Source organism: Garra rufa, chromosome 6 (assembly GCF_049309525.1).
Source record: "Garra rufa chromosome 6, GarRuf1.0, whole genome shotgun sequence".
In the NCBI taxonomy this organism is placed as follows: domain Eukaryota; kingdom Metazoa; phylum Chordata; class Actinopteri; order Cypriniformes; family Cyprinidae; genus Garra; species Garra rufa.
This window is the reverse complement of record NC_133366.1, coordinates 9,040,982-9,057,765: the sequence shown is the minus strand read 5'-3', so window position 1 is coordinate 9,057,765 and position 16,784 is coordinate 9,040,982. Positions and strand designations below refer to the sequence as shown.

Sequence of the window (16,784 nt, the reverse complement as noted above, 5' to 3'; positions counted from 1 at the left end):
CAGGACCAGATGTATAATTTTCCTTTTTGGTCCAGACCAAATAAACCAAACGAACTGAACTACAAATGTGAACACACCCTAAGTTTACCAAACTATGATGAATTCTGGAACTGAGAACCCAGAAAATGTAGAAAGAATCCATTTGGCTGCAGCTCTGCTGAAATGCTGTTGGCGCTGTTACTGTATAAACGCCCTTTACTTTAGATAAAATATGGCTTATATGGCATTTACCCTAATGTTTCATAATGTTTCTTTTGCTTTAATTCCATACTGTCAGATTTTTTATCACACCATATATATTTTTGAGGAGCGCACAGGCTCCTTTTTCTCTGAAAACGTGGCTCTGATGCGTATTTGTGGATTAGCTGTAAGCCTATAAAACTGTAATGCCTTCGACTGCAGAGCAACGCATGCAAATACCAGACTATATGGACCATACAGCACACAAAACACAAACACAATCAGTGTATGTTTGTTTAATTCAAGTAGCTGTTGAGTCACTGACCCCCGTCACTGTTTAACCCGTGTGAGGTGTGTCTGTTTTCTCACCTACTTTTTCTCTTTCTCACACACAGTGTGTGCACTCTGTCTCTCTCTCTCTTTTTTTTTCTGTTCCTTCCTTAATCTCTGAGTATTACACGCCTCCCCAGTCTTACTCCCTCCCCCTTTCTCTCTCTCTCTCTCTCTCTCTCTCTCTCTCTCTCTCTCTCTCTCTCTCCCTCTCTCTCAGCGTCTCTGGCGTGGGCTCAGATCTGCAGTGGTTTATTCAGTTGTTCAGTCGGGTCGTGTCGCCGCTCTGCGTGCTCGCTGCGTGCGCGTGTGTTTGCTCGCCCCGGCTGGTATGCATAGATGGGAAGGAGGCTGCAAATGTACCATTAGGAGGAGATGCGATCTCGTGCAGGCGTTTCTGCCCCGCGACGGCTCCGCTAGGACACTTCCTCTGTGGACCTCCGAGTGCGAACGCTACTCTTAACAAGTGAGTCTGCTTTCAGGATGTCAACATGCAGCCTTTGAGTGCGTTTACGCAGGTGCAGGATCGTCTTAAGGGTTCTCGTTTGTCGCCCGAAGCCGAATGACCTGAACGCACAGGTGGGATGGACCGGCTGGTGCTGCTGGACTGACATTGGCGTGATCCGTGTGGGAAATTTGAAGTGTGAGATGTCGTCTTTGAAGAGCCAGATGTGTTTGTTGTAGTTTGCAGTCTCCAGACGTGTGCTAAATATGGCAAAATCTCTGTTTGGGGAGGTTATCGAATGATTTATGAATACCTTTATGAAAGTTTCTTTGAGGTAGGCTGGAGTCTTAGATTTGTATAAGCAGCCGACGTGTGTGGTGTGTCTTCATTTAGATGGCAAGGTAAGCGCGCGTCTGCATTTGTGTCGGTGTCATGTTTTGAGCGTGCACACTTCCTCCGGTGACGAGGGGAGGGCATGATCAGAAGTTTGTGTTTAGCCTCTGACAGAGAGAGAGAGAGAGAGAGAGAGAGAGAGAGAGAGAGAGAGAGAGAGAGAGAGAGAGAGAGTGACAGCGGCAGCTCATTATGAATGTCAGGAAACTTCACTTTTATCTTTTCCTTTTCTCTCTATTCACTTGCAAAGCAAACAATGTTGATATTCGGCAGACATGCTGGTGAGGGTTTGTTCAACACTTAGTATTAAACTACTGGATTTAATTCTGTTTGAACTGTTTAATGTTCTCCATTTAAAGCTCTTCTTGTGTCTGTAATTTTAGTGTTGGTTGTGCTAAACTGGATTAACATTAGACCGATAGGTAACCCTGGACCACAAAAACGTTCATGAGTAGCACGGGTATATTTGTAGCAATAGCCAACAACACATTGTATGGGTCAAAGTTATCGATTTTTCTTATTTAATGCCAAAAAACATTAGGATATTAAGTAAAGATCATGTTCCATAAAGAATTTTTTTTACTTCCTACTGTAAATATATCCAAACTTAATTTTTGATAAGTAATATGCATTGCTAAGAACTTCATTTGGACGACTTTAAAGGTGATTTTCTCAATATTTAGATTTTTTTGGTACCCTTGGATTCCAGATTTAAATAGTTGTATCTCGGCCAAATATTGTCCTATCCTAACAAACCATACATCAATGGAAAGATTATTTATTGTAAATCTCATAAATCTCTTCATAAATCTAAACAAATTGACCCTCATGACTGATCATGTGGTCCAGGGTCACAATATGGATTTTTTGAGTGGCAGAGAAATAAGTATATATTTTAACTTCACAAAAAATCTGACAAAAATATATAAAAAATTTACTTCACCACAAAAAAAAAAAAAAAAAAAAAAAAAAATGCATTAATGAAAATGCAGGAACCATTAAATTATGTAACATAAAAATATTATATATACATACTTCACAAAAAATACATTAATAAATAATGCATGAATCATTCAATTAGATAAATAATACATAAAAATTATATATATATATATATATATATATATATATATATATATATATACACAAATATAAAAAACATTAAATAATATAAATAATATATTATTATATATAAACATATAAAAAATCTGACAAAATCTGACAAAAATATATACAAATATTAAATTCACAAAAAATGCATTAACCATTAAATTATATAAATAATACATAAAAAACAGTTTTTTGCTTTATATGCATTTTATTTATCATTCTTTTATTATTCTTTGATGCTTTACTAATTAAGATGGTTATATGTCAGTTCTAATTACTAGACTAATCACTAGGCTAAACATTGACTGATTAAGTGACTTGAAAAATAAAAAACATAAAAATTCACACACAAAAATTGTGATACATTGACATAAATGCATTAACCTTCAACAAAACTGTCAACAGATTTTGAGAAATAAAATAAATATTGGCTAATTAAGTGGCCTGAACAATAAAAACTAGTATTTTTGGAAAGTTATGCCTTTAAAAAAAATAGTAAAAATTCCCATTGACAAATGCATCTTACAGTAATGATGTCATTGCGATATCTATATGCACACTGATTGGATCTTGCTTGCATGTATATATAACTTTTTTATTGTTGCATGTGTTGTGTTTCATGTGCAGCTGATCAGATCCTACATGTGTCTGTTCTGTTTGGCTTGACAGCGACAAAGTGTCTCTGATGCGCCATTCACTCTGAATCAAAAACAAACACATACACTTACCTTAAACCAGAACACATGTTTTGCTAACCCTTGCAAATGCTGCTGTTTCCTTCAGGAAATGCTTATCAAGTTTCATTATGTTTGTCTGCTTGAATGACGAGCAGATTGTCCTGCTCCTTCTGGCTATAAACTATAAAGCTGTTGGTGAAAATGAGGGGCTGCGAATGTCGTTTTTCTGTGTGTTTGTTTGTGTCTATGCACATTTATTGCTTTTGTGTGTGCGTGACAGGTTTTAAGATGCTCTGTTTTGTCTGTAGTATAAATCGGTTTAATTTTAGCTGTTTTTTTGTGTTCTTGGGTGTCTTATACATACAGGTATATGTATGTGTGTGTATGTGGTTTGCTATGTTGCACCTGAGAAGCTGCTCTATTAGCGTAAAAGAGCTGAGGAAGGAAGTGTACACACAGAAGAGGTCAGTGCAAAGGATGCCCTTTAAAAGCAGAAAAATTCCTCCAGCAGCAGTTGGAAAAGTACACAAGATAAAAACGCTCTCGCATGTGACTCATCTCGAGACTGAGACTATTTCTGCGGGTGCTGTCTGGTCCTTCATGAGTCGCCTCTGAGCTTCAGCACGGAAAGAAGGAAGAAAGAAAGAAAGACAATACAGCAAAACAAAAACCCTTACGCTGCAGGTGGTTTGTTATCAAGATTTCACACTCTTGTCAGTGTGTCTGTATAGAAGTGCTTTAAGAAAAAGAAAAGCAAGATAAATCATGCAGAGTATTTGTAGAGGAAAGCACAACAGGGCTAAAGACCTTCTGAGGCGAAAGGTCATTTTGAGTTTTGTTATTTGTGCCCAAAATACTAAATAGAAACTAAAACCACTTTAGTAAATTCTTATCTGCCTTAATGTATTTCATATATGGCTATATAAATGAAACAAATTCTTGTTAAAGGTCTAAAGGTTGATTTTGAGGTTCAAATTCATATTGCGGCACATGTTTTATGATTTTTAGTTTTGCTCAAGGTGATAAAATAAACTGTTTTTCAGGACTGTTGAGTAATAACAGTCTATATGGCTTAGAAAGGCATAAAAAACACACATTGGCCAAATATGTTCGGTAAAATAATACAGGAGATCTCATAAAATGAGATTTTTTCACTATTATATTTAAATGATGACAAAATTTACTTGCCCTCAAGCAATCGTAGGTGTATATGACTTTCTTCTTTCAGACGAATACAGTTGGAGATGTATTAAAAAGGTCCTGGCTCTTTCAAGGTTTATAATGGCAGTGAATAGGTGTTGATATTTTAAAGCTCAATAAAGTGCATAAATCCATCAAGAAAAGTGCTCCACACAGTTCTGGGGTGTTAATAAAGGCCTTCTGAAATGAATCAATGCATTTGTGTAAGAAAAATATCTATATTTAAAACTTTATAAACCATAATATGTAGGCGGTCTAACAATATCCCGAAGTCCTTTCAGAACAGCATAATTGCACTTTACTCTTATTATCGATCATTTCATATATGGCTTGCGATTTTGAGATTATTTAATTTATTATTAGTTACTATTGTTTTATACTAGGGCTGTTGCGATTCATCGTTTCTAATCGACTATTCTATTTTTTAAAAATCTTTGATTTCATTTTGCCTGTGTCGAGAATTCATTAAACGCATTTATTAGACTGTTTTCCGAGGTTGCATTATATATTAAACCCGTTTAAAAAGCATAATTGTGAATTTACAAATGCTACGATTCAGATAAATAAATAAATGCGATCAATATATGTGCGGCAATTATTTATATGCGTCGTACATGTGTCTCACAGCAGCTCCGTTCATAGTATGCTGTTCCACAAGAACTGTTATTAGAGCATCTCAAACTTCATCTCTGCATGTTGTTTTGAGTTTGGGTTTATTATAGCGCTCATCTGGGAACGCAATGTGCACCATTTCATCAGATTTGTAAGGTAAATCATTTATAAACCGCTTTCTCATTACACTAAGTGTTCATCGTGATTTCAAAATAAAAGTATAAACCCTCACTCTTGAGCTTACACGTTTTGATGTCCACAAATTCATTCAGTTACTGTGGCTATAGCATTTCTGTGGTAAAGACATAGCCAAATATTAAAGATTAAAGTGGACATTTGACTAAAATGTTGTTTAGTCCATATTAAACAAGGGTTAGATTGAGCAGTGAAGTGTAAAAACAATCTTTAGGCCTTTGGCGCCCTCTGCAGGCCTTTGTTGTATATAGCTCTGTTGTTTATAATACATTATACATTTCAACAGTTTTGTGCAATAAAACCATATGATTTCTTGCTTTTGATTCTTTATTTGAACTAATTATTATTAACTCATTGCTATTATATATGTATTTTAAGTCATTTTAAAGACTATTGTTGTTTTTGTACCACACAAAAAATAATTATAATTATAGGGCCCTATAAAATCCATTTTATTTTCAAATTTATTTTTTTCCGTTAGAATCTTTCCATACTCTGTTTTAGAGGTTAATTTTTTTTAATCAAAAAGTCTGTCTAATTAATAGAGTTTTACAGTTCTATTTTTTTTTTTTTTACCAATTTCTTTTCCATTACTTTTCTGTATTCCATTTTAATGGTTTTATTTAAAAAGCATCTCAAATTAATTGATTTTATTAAAAATACAATTTTCTTAAGTAAAGTCGTTAATTTTTTGTGGGAAATTAGTTGTTTAGAATAATTGATTAATCTGTAAATTAGTTGGTAGATTAATTGCTATAAAATAGTTGTTAGTGGCAGCCCTGATTTATACTATTGTTGTATTTTATAGATCTTGTAGATGAAATGTTGAAATTGACATCGGGACATTTCTCAGGGATGTTAAATTGTTCTGTTAAAAAGTTCTGAAATTTCATTTCGCAATAGCTACATTCCAACGTTTTTGTTCATATTTTGCTTGTAATTTTAAATGACAGATGTATTTTTTCTCTCTCTCTGCGACACTTGACTTTTGACAGCAAAATGTTAAACAAATTTTGTATCTTGACAAGATGAATAAAATAACATACTATTTTTGACAATTTGTATATGTTATCTCTCTCTTTCAGTAGTGGAAATTTAAATGTGAGATTCTGGAAATGGGATTTAAATTTAGCGGGAATATGTTAAATGTAGTGCAGAATATAATGTAGCGGGAAAAAAAACAAAAAAAAACAGACATACTCCTACGTCATCTGCTGGAACGCCACTCTCATTTTTACGGTTTATAAAGTTTTAAATATAGATATTTTTCTTACAAAAACACATCAGTTCACTTCTGAAGGCCTTTGTTAACCCACCAGAGCCATATTGAGCACTTTTTATAATGGATGGATTAGTGCTGGGCGATATGACGATATATATCGTGGGGACGATAGAAAAGTGTCTATCGTCCTATTTCTCTTCTATCGTTTCTATCGTCTCTAACCTAATTTTATCAATTACTAAAGAAAATATTGCATTAAATAGGCTATGACAAATGTATGATAGTGTCTTGTTGCTGTGCAATGCATACTCTACCCTATAAGTGATAATCAAGAATAAAAACGAACTTTTTGACAAAGAAACTCCGTCTTGTGCGACGTGACGCTTTACGTTGTTGCGACATGAGTGCCTAAAGATGGAGACGCAAGAGGTTGAAGATGAATGCCCGGATCGAGTCGCAACAAACTGAAACTGCTACGCAGGCAGCAGACAAGAAGTACTTTTACCGACACGTGGGGATACGTCAGTGATTTTGTTGCATTTTGGCTTCAAGAGCTCCGACACGGACCAGAAGACAGTCATGTGCAAACTCTGCCAAAAGACTGTTTCCGCGCCCGACGCTGACGCCTGTTTCACACATACTTCGTCTGCAGTGCGTATGCGTTGCGTATTTTTTTCCGCACCCATGTTAACGGATCAGATCGTTCACACTGCACGCGGTTGCTGTCCGGCAGTGCGTTCCAGAAGCGGTGCGTTTGCAGCAGTGGAGCGATCCCTTCGGCACAGAGTCTGTTTTTGCTGCGCTGAATTAAAGTGACAGCGCATTGTTCGCTGTAAAAATGACCATGGATTGACACAGAAATGTACCATAAATGCATATAAATGCAGTCTACTGTGTTTCACAGTCAACACGTGGCTTTTTGGCTAGGTTTAAAATAGTGCAGTTTTAAATAAACAAGGCAACATAATAGATGCACTTGTCCAGGTAGAAAAGTTCTTTAAAATATGGTTTTTAATAAAGATTTAATACGAAAGAAAGGCACAGAGAGCCGACTGCTTGTCTGTGGTAAGTTTTAATTTAAAATATTTGTTTTTGATACATTTATATTGCTGCACTAAAATGTATTTTTCTCATTTGTGACAGTTCAGTAAAATGTCACTTCAAATAACGAATAAAAATAAAGTTGCAAAAAAATTATGCAATGATATTTTTGTCAAACTTTTCAGAGAATAACTGAAAACGTACTTTATTTTGGTATATCGTGATATATATCGTTATCGTGATATAAAATAATCCATATCGTGATACATGATTTTTCCATATCGCCCAGCACTAGGATGGATGCACTTTATTGGACTTCAAAAACTCCACACCCATTCACTGCCATTATAAAACTTGAAAAAATGTTTTAATATAACTGATTGCATTTGTCTGAAAGTAGAAAGTCATATACATCTAGTATGGCTTGAGGGAGAGTAAATCTTAGGTCATTTTTATTTTGGGGTGAACTATCCCTTTAAGGCCTTTCACCTCAAGTCTAGGGTCATATTTACTTGTCTTTTACTAATCTGTTTTACTGTGTTTGTGTGTCTGTTCTTTTAGTATTAAATCCTTCTGTATATATATATATATTTTTTTTTTGTACAGCTAAATGGAACTGGTTGAACAGTTGCAAATGGTGGTATATGTAGAGATATATGTAGATAACTCGTCTCAGTAGTTGCATAAGTTTATCCTTTATCTCTGAAACCGATTCTGCTGCATGGGCAACGTTTTTTTCAGAGTTGCATTGCTGATCTTTTCCTCTCACTTACTGTTGCACATGTTTTGTGGAGTAATGATGCCTGAGATTGTGTTCCTCAGGCACTGCTATCTTTACAAAAGAGACAGACCAAAACAAGCTAGAATGCATGTTGTGTCTATAAGGGTCATGTGTGGTAGTGTACTTCTGAAGTATATGTGGAGGATTTAGCTATTATCTGGACACACATCTGGCTCTTCCACTAAAGTCTTTGTCAATACTGTAAATTGGCCTGTAACCTTTTCAGCACATGTAAAACATCAATAAATCACTACTCGCTCTGTTTAACCTCCTGTGTAGTGGCTAGTGACCTTCTTATTTAGCTGAATTGAAGTGATGATGATGATGGTGCTAAACCGATTCAAGCTTAGAAATAAACACTCTCCTTCCCAATTACTGTCAGAGGCAAACCGTACGCCGCATTCCCACGTATTTGATCCTGTCAAGCTCAAGATCCCGTCTTGATCTCTGACAACACTTTGTCTTGGTAAACACCATACGCGCGCCTTCACGAGTAAATCGTTATTTAAAAAAGGCAAACATGCAAAAGACAGGAACATTTGGCGATATTATGTGCCGTTCTTGTTTACTTCGCAACGATTTTAAAGTGAGCTGGATTTTTGGAGTAGAGGAATTTTCTAGTGCTCATCAAGGCTGCATTTATTTTTGTATTTGTGATTTTAAAATAATGGTTTTCTATTTTAATACTCTTTAAATTATAATTTATTTCTGTGATGCAAAGCTAAACTTTCACCAGCCATTACTCTAGTTTTCAGTGTCACATGACCCTTTCAGAAATATATGGGAGATTATATATAAATGTTTGATGTTATGCAGTCTCTATATCATCATATCAATATTCATATCTGAACCATGGGGGAGAAACAAACACTTCAAACGTGTAAATCAATTCCACAGCATTTCCCCCAAAAACCAGAGTCTGTTTTGGCCTGCACTGAGTCTGTACAGTGAAAAATGCGGCATGGTAATTCATTTTTGAGAAATGTCGAGGGATTTCTGTCTCTGTGTGTGTGTGTGTGTGTGTGTGTGTTGTAATTACTAATTAAGGCAGTGTAGAGGGCTGCATGTCCTTGCTATGACCGGCTCTCTCTCAGCGGAACAAAACCAGAGCGATGAACGCATCCAGTCCACATTTACGTCTCTGTTTTCTCATTATGTTGCTTGACAGAGCAGTTGTGTTTAAGCTGCTGCATTCATCTGAGACCAGACATTTATGAACCGTCACTCCTCCTAGAGCTTTCAGTCTAGTCTGTTGGCCTCTGCCTGTGTCTGTCTGTCTGTGTAGCAACTGCTAAACTTCAAACTTCTTTGACTAAACTTTGCTTTTTCTAGTTCTCTTGCATTATTTTCCATTTCTCTTACTCTTTACTCTATTCATGCTCCTCTAGCAATCTGTCTCTTGTCCACTGTGTGTGTTTGTGTGTGTTTATTGATGGCTCCTTTCCTGCACTGTGTGTTTATTCACGCTCACTGGAACTGCTGGATTCATGCATAAACACACAAACATGTTTCCAGGCTGCCGGGAACAGATGATTGCTGTGTGCTAGGAATGAAAATGTATCCTGCAAACCAATGTGATGGTTCTTTATCGTTCTATGTGTTATTCTATCTGTCATTCTATAACTGTCATAACGTTCTATCTATCTAACGTTCTATCATCTAACATTCTATCTATTTACGTTCTGTCGTTCTATCTATCTACCGTTCTATCTATCTAACATTCTATCTATTTACCATTCTATCTATTGTTCTATCTATCTACCGTTCTATCTAGCATTCTATCTATCTACTGTTCTATCTATCTAACATTCTATCTATCTACCGTTCTATCTGTCGTTCTATCTATCGTTCTATCTACAGTACAGACCAAAAGTTTGGACACACCTTCTCATTCAAAGAGTTTTCTTTATTTTCATGACTATGAAAATTGTAGATTCACACTGAAGGCATCAAAACTATGAATTAACACGTGGAATTATATTTAATTCTATAAAATATTTAATTCTCTATATACTATATATACTTCTGCACAACACAACTGATGGTCCCAACCCCATTTATAAGGCAAGAAATCCCACTTGTTAAACCTGACAGGGCTCACCTGTGAAGTGAAAACCATTTCAGGTGACTACCTCTTGAAGCTCATCAAGAGAATGCCAAAAGTGTGCAAAGCAGTAATCAAAGCAAAAGAACCTAGAATATGACATATTTTTAGTTGTTTCACACTTTTTTGTTATGTATATAATTCCACATGTGTTAATTCATAGTTTTGATGCCTTCAGTGTGAATCTACAATTTTCATAGTCATGAAAATAAAGAAAACGTTGGTTCAAAGGTGTGTCCAAACTTTTGGTCTGTACTGTATCTACCGTTCTATCTATCTAACATTCTATCTACCGTTCTATCTATTGTTCTATCTAACGTTTATCTATTTACCGTTCTATCTATCTAGCGTTTTATCTAACATTCTATCTATCTAGCATTCTATCTATCGTTCAATCTATCTACCGTTTTATCTATCATTCTATCTATCGTGAGAATCTATGATTCTCTGTCATTCTATCTGTTAGCATTCTATTTGTCTGTGTTGTTTTATGTATTGTTCTATTTATGTTTTTTTCTATTGAATGATCTATCATTCCATCTATTGCTCTATCTGTTGTTCAGTCCATCCATACATTATTTTATCTGCCTGTTTCATATAGTTCTGTGATCAAGCTTGTATCTCCAAAACACACTTTTTTAGCATTCCAATTTTTCTTAAACTTCGATTTTCTAGTTAAAAAATAGCGAATTTGAATTCATGTTGATTCCGCAACATTAGATTTAAAATTCACATTCCAATTCTACATTCTACTTGCTTGCTCATTTCAAATTCAGCAATTCCTATGGAATTTAAAACTGTAACTCAAAGTTGTAGTACGGTTAAGATGTAGTGACGTCATTAATGAAAAGGGTTTGTAGGATAATCTCAGGATGTGTTTATCACACATTCTACAGTCAGCTGACGTCTGCATTCACGTCATGACCATATTCTCTTGTGTTTCCCCTTCTAGACCAACTTCTTGGGAAGTAGCAGCTTTTCCGTGGCCAATCTCCTCCAGTCCAAGGACCAGCAGCTTACTCTAAGTCTGAGGTGAGTTGCATAGCGGAATGTGAGTTTTAGCATTGTCTGCGCTGCTGACTTTATCGATGCTGTGCTGTCGTTCTATGTGTGAACTTCGTTTGCTGGGTTTCGTGCACATGTGATGAGCTCTCCGGAGGTGAATGATGTCAGGCACACACAGCTGATCAAACAGGACTGAGGCTCCAGCAGAAAACAGGCCATCTGCTCCTGTATTTGGCGCATATTTGGTTGCCACACAGCTCGATCTGACTGTCCAATGAAAGCACAGCTTGGGTTTTCATTGTACGGTAGGGCAAGGTGGCATGATGGTTTATTGCATGGTAGCTTTATGTTATTTACACATTGAGGGATGTGGAATAATTGAAAATTCCAATTAATTTAGAGCCAGTGCTATCTGCTTAATTTGGAAGTCTGACTTTTTAAACTCAGAATTCTGAGATGTAAACTTGCAATTAGGAGATGTAAACTTGGAAAACTGAGACATGAACTTGGAATTCTGAGATGTAAAATTGGAATTCTGAGACGTGAACTTGGAATTCTGAGATGAACTCACAATTGCTGGAAAGGAAGTATATCTCAATTTTGAGAAAAAATGCCTGATTTGTGATATAAAAAGTCAAAATTGAATTCACTGGATGTCATTTCAACTTTTATTATATGAAACAAACTTAAACAATTTAGTTGAATCTCATATAACTTGTATTAAGAGTTGAAATTGGTTAAAGAAATGGAAAAACATATGTTGCCATGAATTTGTTAATCATACTTACTGATTTTTTATTATTATTATTAATACAGTGTATGAAGAGGCATGGCTCTTATTTACTTGAGTAAATAAGAGAAATAGTGTAGAATATAAAATTGTGTAGAATTTAATTTTTTTTTGTGATTTTTTTCCAGAAAAATAGAAATATATAGTATTTAAATGCAATGTTGTTTGATGTTATTCAGAAGCACTAGTTGTACTGTACATTTTTGTTTTTCAGGCAGTTACTGTATTAATACATTAGAATTTTTTGTAATAAATTCAACTAAATATTTTGTACTATCATAATATTTTTCTAAGTATAAAGTCAGAATTGTGAGATTTAAACTCGGAATTGCGAAACAGGAAGTCAGAATTCTGAGTTTATATCTCAATTCTGAGAAAAAAATGTATATTAAATTCTCTCGATTATGCAAAAATATATATTTAACATTTTAATTTGATACATTAACCTTTGTTTTGTTGAATTTTCCTACAAAAATAACTGCACCGAAATGAAAATTCTTGGCCGAAACCGAAAACCGAAAAAGAGGAAACCAAGGCCGAAAACCGAAACACCGAAAGAATTATGCCAATTATTAGTACCATTGCATTTATGGCTATGACTGTGTATTAATTTTACTAAAATCAAGGCATTGTAATTGCATAAATTAATATTAAAGTTTCAAAGAATAAATCAGTTATATTAATTTAAACAATTATTATCAATTAAGTATTATGTTACTTAACATATACATATATTTTACTTCCTTTGTTTAAATTGTTTAATTTTTTATAACACATTATCTTGTGGATCCATCAGTTCACATTTACAACTCTATGTGTTTCTCTTCCAGCAGGAGGCGCTGTCAGAATGGTACACAAAGCAGCGCAACAAATGACTTTGAAACGCGCAGCGCTCATATTTATTCAATGGATAGCCTTTTGAAGTTTCATCAAATTAAGAGCTTTATTTAAGTCTTTCAAAAAACAACCCTTACACAATAGTAGGGGACTAAATTAATATCAGCATATGAAGTATAATCGTCTCTCATTGTCTCTGAGAGAATGCATGTCAGATGCTGAAAGCACTGTCAGTTTTTACTTTCACTTTAACACATTGCGCAGTTTTCACGTTGCTTGTGTGATATCCATTGGCTCACCTCCACGGTTTAAAACATAAATATTTATAAAAAATACAGTATATAGAAAAGACATATCTTTAAAATATTGAGACATAACACCAACGTAAAGCCATTGTTTTTCACTCACTGAAAGGCACATCTGTCTGCGCAATGCGCCGATCTCTGCTCTCATCACTGGCTGCAGGCACGACAGCAGACACACCCCCTCTTGAAATTTCGGCATTACAAGTTTTGCAAATCACTATCCATGGGTCTTTCTCAGATATACTGAAATACGTCCCCACCGCAGAAGTGTCAACATACTGTTTTGGCCGTGTTGTTTCGTCTTTCGGCAGAAAACCGAAAATGCACTTTTGGGCCATTTTCGGTGGCTGAATATTCGGTTCATCCCTAAATTAACATTAAATACTTTAGTCCATTCTTATATAGTTTGGATAGTTTTGAGGTGGTTAAGAGATAGTTAAGATGGAAAATATGTAAACTAGGTAGTGTGTGAAAAAAGTCAGGTACATTGTGTGGTTTTCTAGTTACAGATCTAATCTGGCAGCGTAAAAGGTTGTAGGTTCAAATCCAACAAAACGTGATTCATTAGCAGTGATCACCATTGTCCTCCTCCCAGTGGGCTTGTTCCTGTAAATGTACTGTAAATCACATTTAAGCTCCAATTAAATGACAAATTGCTGTTCTAAATTAGTACAGACGCTGCAGGCTGGCCGCATTCATAACCATAGGCATCTGCATCGTGCCATCAGGGCCTTGAGAGAGACCTGAAAACCGACTGTTTTGTTTCCTTGTTGTCGTTCACTAAATGATTCGGCATTCAAACAGCTGCTTTGGTGCAGTTATTCTTTCCTGTAAACACGGACCAACTGGATCTGCTCCAAAACCTAGTAAGGGAAAGCATTTACCAAACGGCTATCTTCCAAGCTTGTTTTGGCCAATTCGGAGTGCTGTGCTATGAAGAGCGCCCTCATAAGTCTCCTTGACAGTAAGCATGCAGTAAACATTAAGAAAACGTGCTGTGTTTTTGAAGCAGAGGGTCGCTGCTTAGTCATGATTGATAGTGTTGTAACTGTGAGTGACAGCCAGAGGGATTCCCTGCACACTGTGACATGGATTACAACATTAGTGTTAATATTGATCATTTTTTCTCTATATTTGGCTTATTGCTTATGTTATGGTTTAGACACTGGTCTGGGCTTCTTGTGTGATTCTTGCTCTGATTCACTGTCGGTGACTGGCTGTTTTCTCTCTGTCGTTCTTTCTGTCGCTCTTGAAGCTCAGAATAGCGTTTTTCTTTGGTGAGGAGCAGCAGAAGTACAAAAGGACTGCGCTGTCTCTTGTGTAATGCAGCAAGGCGTACAGTACATGGGCTCCACTAGTCTGGAAAGCTTTTTTTTTTTTTTTAGTATTGTAAAATGGTATATGTTGGATTGAAAAATTAAGGTGAATTTCAGATTGTTGTAGTGTTTGGTTCGGGTCTCTTCTGCTTTAATTAAAGCAGTACTGGAGCTTCAGCATGATCTAAGGTGTTTCAAAGAGCATCTTGAGCTTCGATGGAAGAATCTGTACACTGTAAGAAGTTTCCACCTATATTAACTCAACTTAGAAAAAAACTATGAATCTTTGTCATTGTATTTGTTCAGTTGATGCTTTCTTTCTTTCTTTCTTATAAGCAAGTTGACTATACATGTTTTTTTTTTCATTTATTTATTTATTTATTTATTTATTTTTTACAGTGTATGAAGAGTCATGGCTCTTATGTACTTGAGAATCACCTAGAAATAGTGTATATTAAATATGTGTATTAAAATGTTGTGCATTCTATTTTTCAGGCAAGTACAATATTAATACATTTTAATTTTTTGTAATAAATTCAACAAATTCTTTTGTACAAATATTTTTCTCAGAATAAATTCAGAATAGTCAGGAAAAAAATTGTGTGATGTAAACACCGAATTCCAAAACTAAACTAAACTAAACTAAACTAAAAATCCTGAGATGTAAACTAAAAAAAACCTGGGATGTAAACTCTGAATTCCGAAATGCAAACTCAAAGTTCTGAGATGTAAACTAAAAATTCTGAGATGTAAACTCAAAGTTCCGAGATACAAACTCAGAATTCCGAGATGTAAACTAAAAATTCCGAGATGCAAACTCAAAGTTCTGAGATGTAAACTAAAAATTCTGAGATGTAAACTCAAATTTCAGATATGTAAAATCTGAATTCCGAGATGTAAACTAAAAAAACCTAAGTTGTAAACTCAGAACTCTGAGATGTAAACTCAAAATTCTGAGATGTAAACTCAGAATTCTGGGATGTAAACTAAAAAACCTGAGATGAAAAGTCCCAAGTCTGAGATGTAAACTAAAAATTCTGAGATGTAAACTCTGAATTCCGAGATGTAAACTAAAAATTCTGAGAGGTAAACTCTAAGTTCTGAGATGCAAACTCCGAATTTCAAGATGTAAACTAAAAAATCTAAGATGCAAACTCAGAACTTCGAGATGTAAACAAAAAATTCTAAGATGTAAATTTTGAATTCCAAGATGTAAACTATATTCTATATAAATGCTACAGCAAATCATATATATTTGAATGTGGCCAGACATTTGAATCCCATTGTACATGACATATTTTGTGCATAGTTTTTGATGTTATTCATAATCATTAGTTAGACATTTTGTTTTTCAGGCAAGTATTATATTATTAATACCATTGTATTTTTGTAATACATTCAACAAAATATTTTGTACATAATATAGCCAATATTTTATTGTCATTTCTATATTCCTATAATAATTTTATCTGAATTTGTAATATTTATCATGTATTTTGTATGCTTATTCAATGCATAAATGAAATTTACATTTATTATTTAACTATTATATTTTATTTTTTTATTGTATTATTTCAGTTGCATCATTTCGCAGTGCTTTACTGTATGGAGCAAGTTGTTCATTCACCTCTAAAAGATTTAAAGTACATAGTCTTTTATCTGTGTGTATATTGTGATTCGTCTGAGAGCTTTTGTTTGTATCGTGGTGTAGAAATGACTCTTTTTCTGAAATGCCGTGCAATGTATTTCATGTATGGGAAAAATACTTTCAAAAACTTCTTGCTGGATAAGTTGTCTTGAGCACTCTTGAGCTCTCTATCATTAATTGTTCATAATAAGCACTCCATTTTGGTGTCTACCTTTCAGCCTTTCTGTTTGGCTTCAGTTGTTTTTGTTGTGCAAATAATAGGAGAGCAGTGGCTGCGTGGTGTGTGTTTGTGACTCTTTTGCTCGACCCGGCTGAGACCTTTCACACAGTTGTCAGCTCTGCTGCGCTGCGTTTCAGGAAGTGTTGTCTTTCCTCTCTTCGTCCCCTCGCAGGTCACCTTTTCATTTCTGGCTTATCTCTTCCTCTCTCTATATCATGACACATTCAGTTATTTATAGATCCTTATCCAAGCAGTCTTAGATGCTCCGAGTATAGGGCAATAAACAGCGGCCTGCACTGGAGATCTTTGAGTCTTGAATTCAATCACTTTACAGTCCGTGTATTGATTGGGAGGGAGTTTATGGGTAGAGGCG

The 16,784-nt window shown here is 35.2% G+C and overlaps 1 protein-coding gene across 1 annotated transcript in view; it reads left to right on the top strand.

The window, feature by feature from the left end:
• The first annotated feature begins 775 nt into the window (after positions 1–775).
• inpp4b (inositol polyphosphate-4-phosphatase type II B) overlaps positions 776–16,784 on the top strand; it is a 115,032-nt gene continuing 99,023 nt past the window's right edge. The window contains exons 1-2 of the mRNA XM_073842549.1: positions 776–976; positions 11,243–11,322. The gene's annotated coding sequence lies outside the window, so the exon portion shown is untranslated. The remainder of the gene's footprint in view (positions 977–11,242; positions 11,323–16,784) is intronic.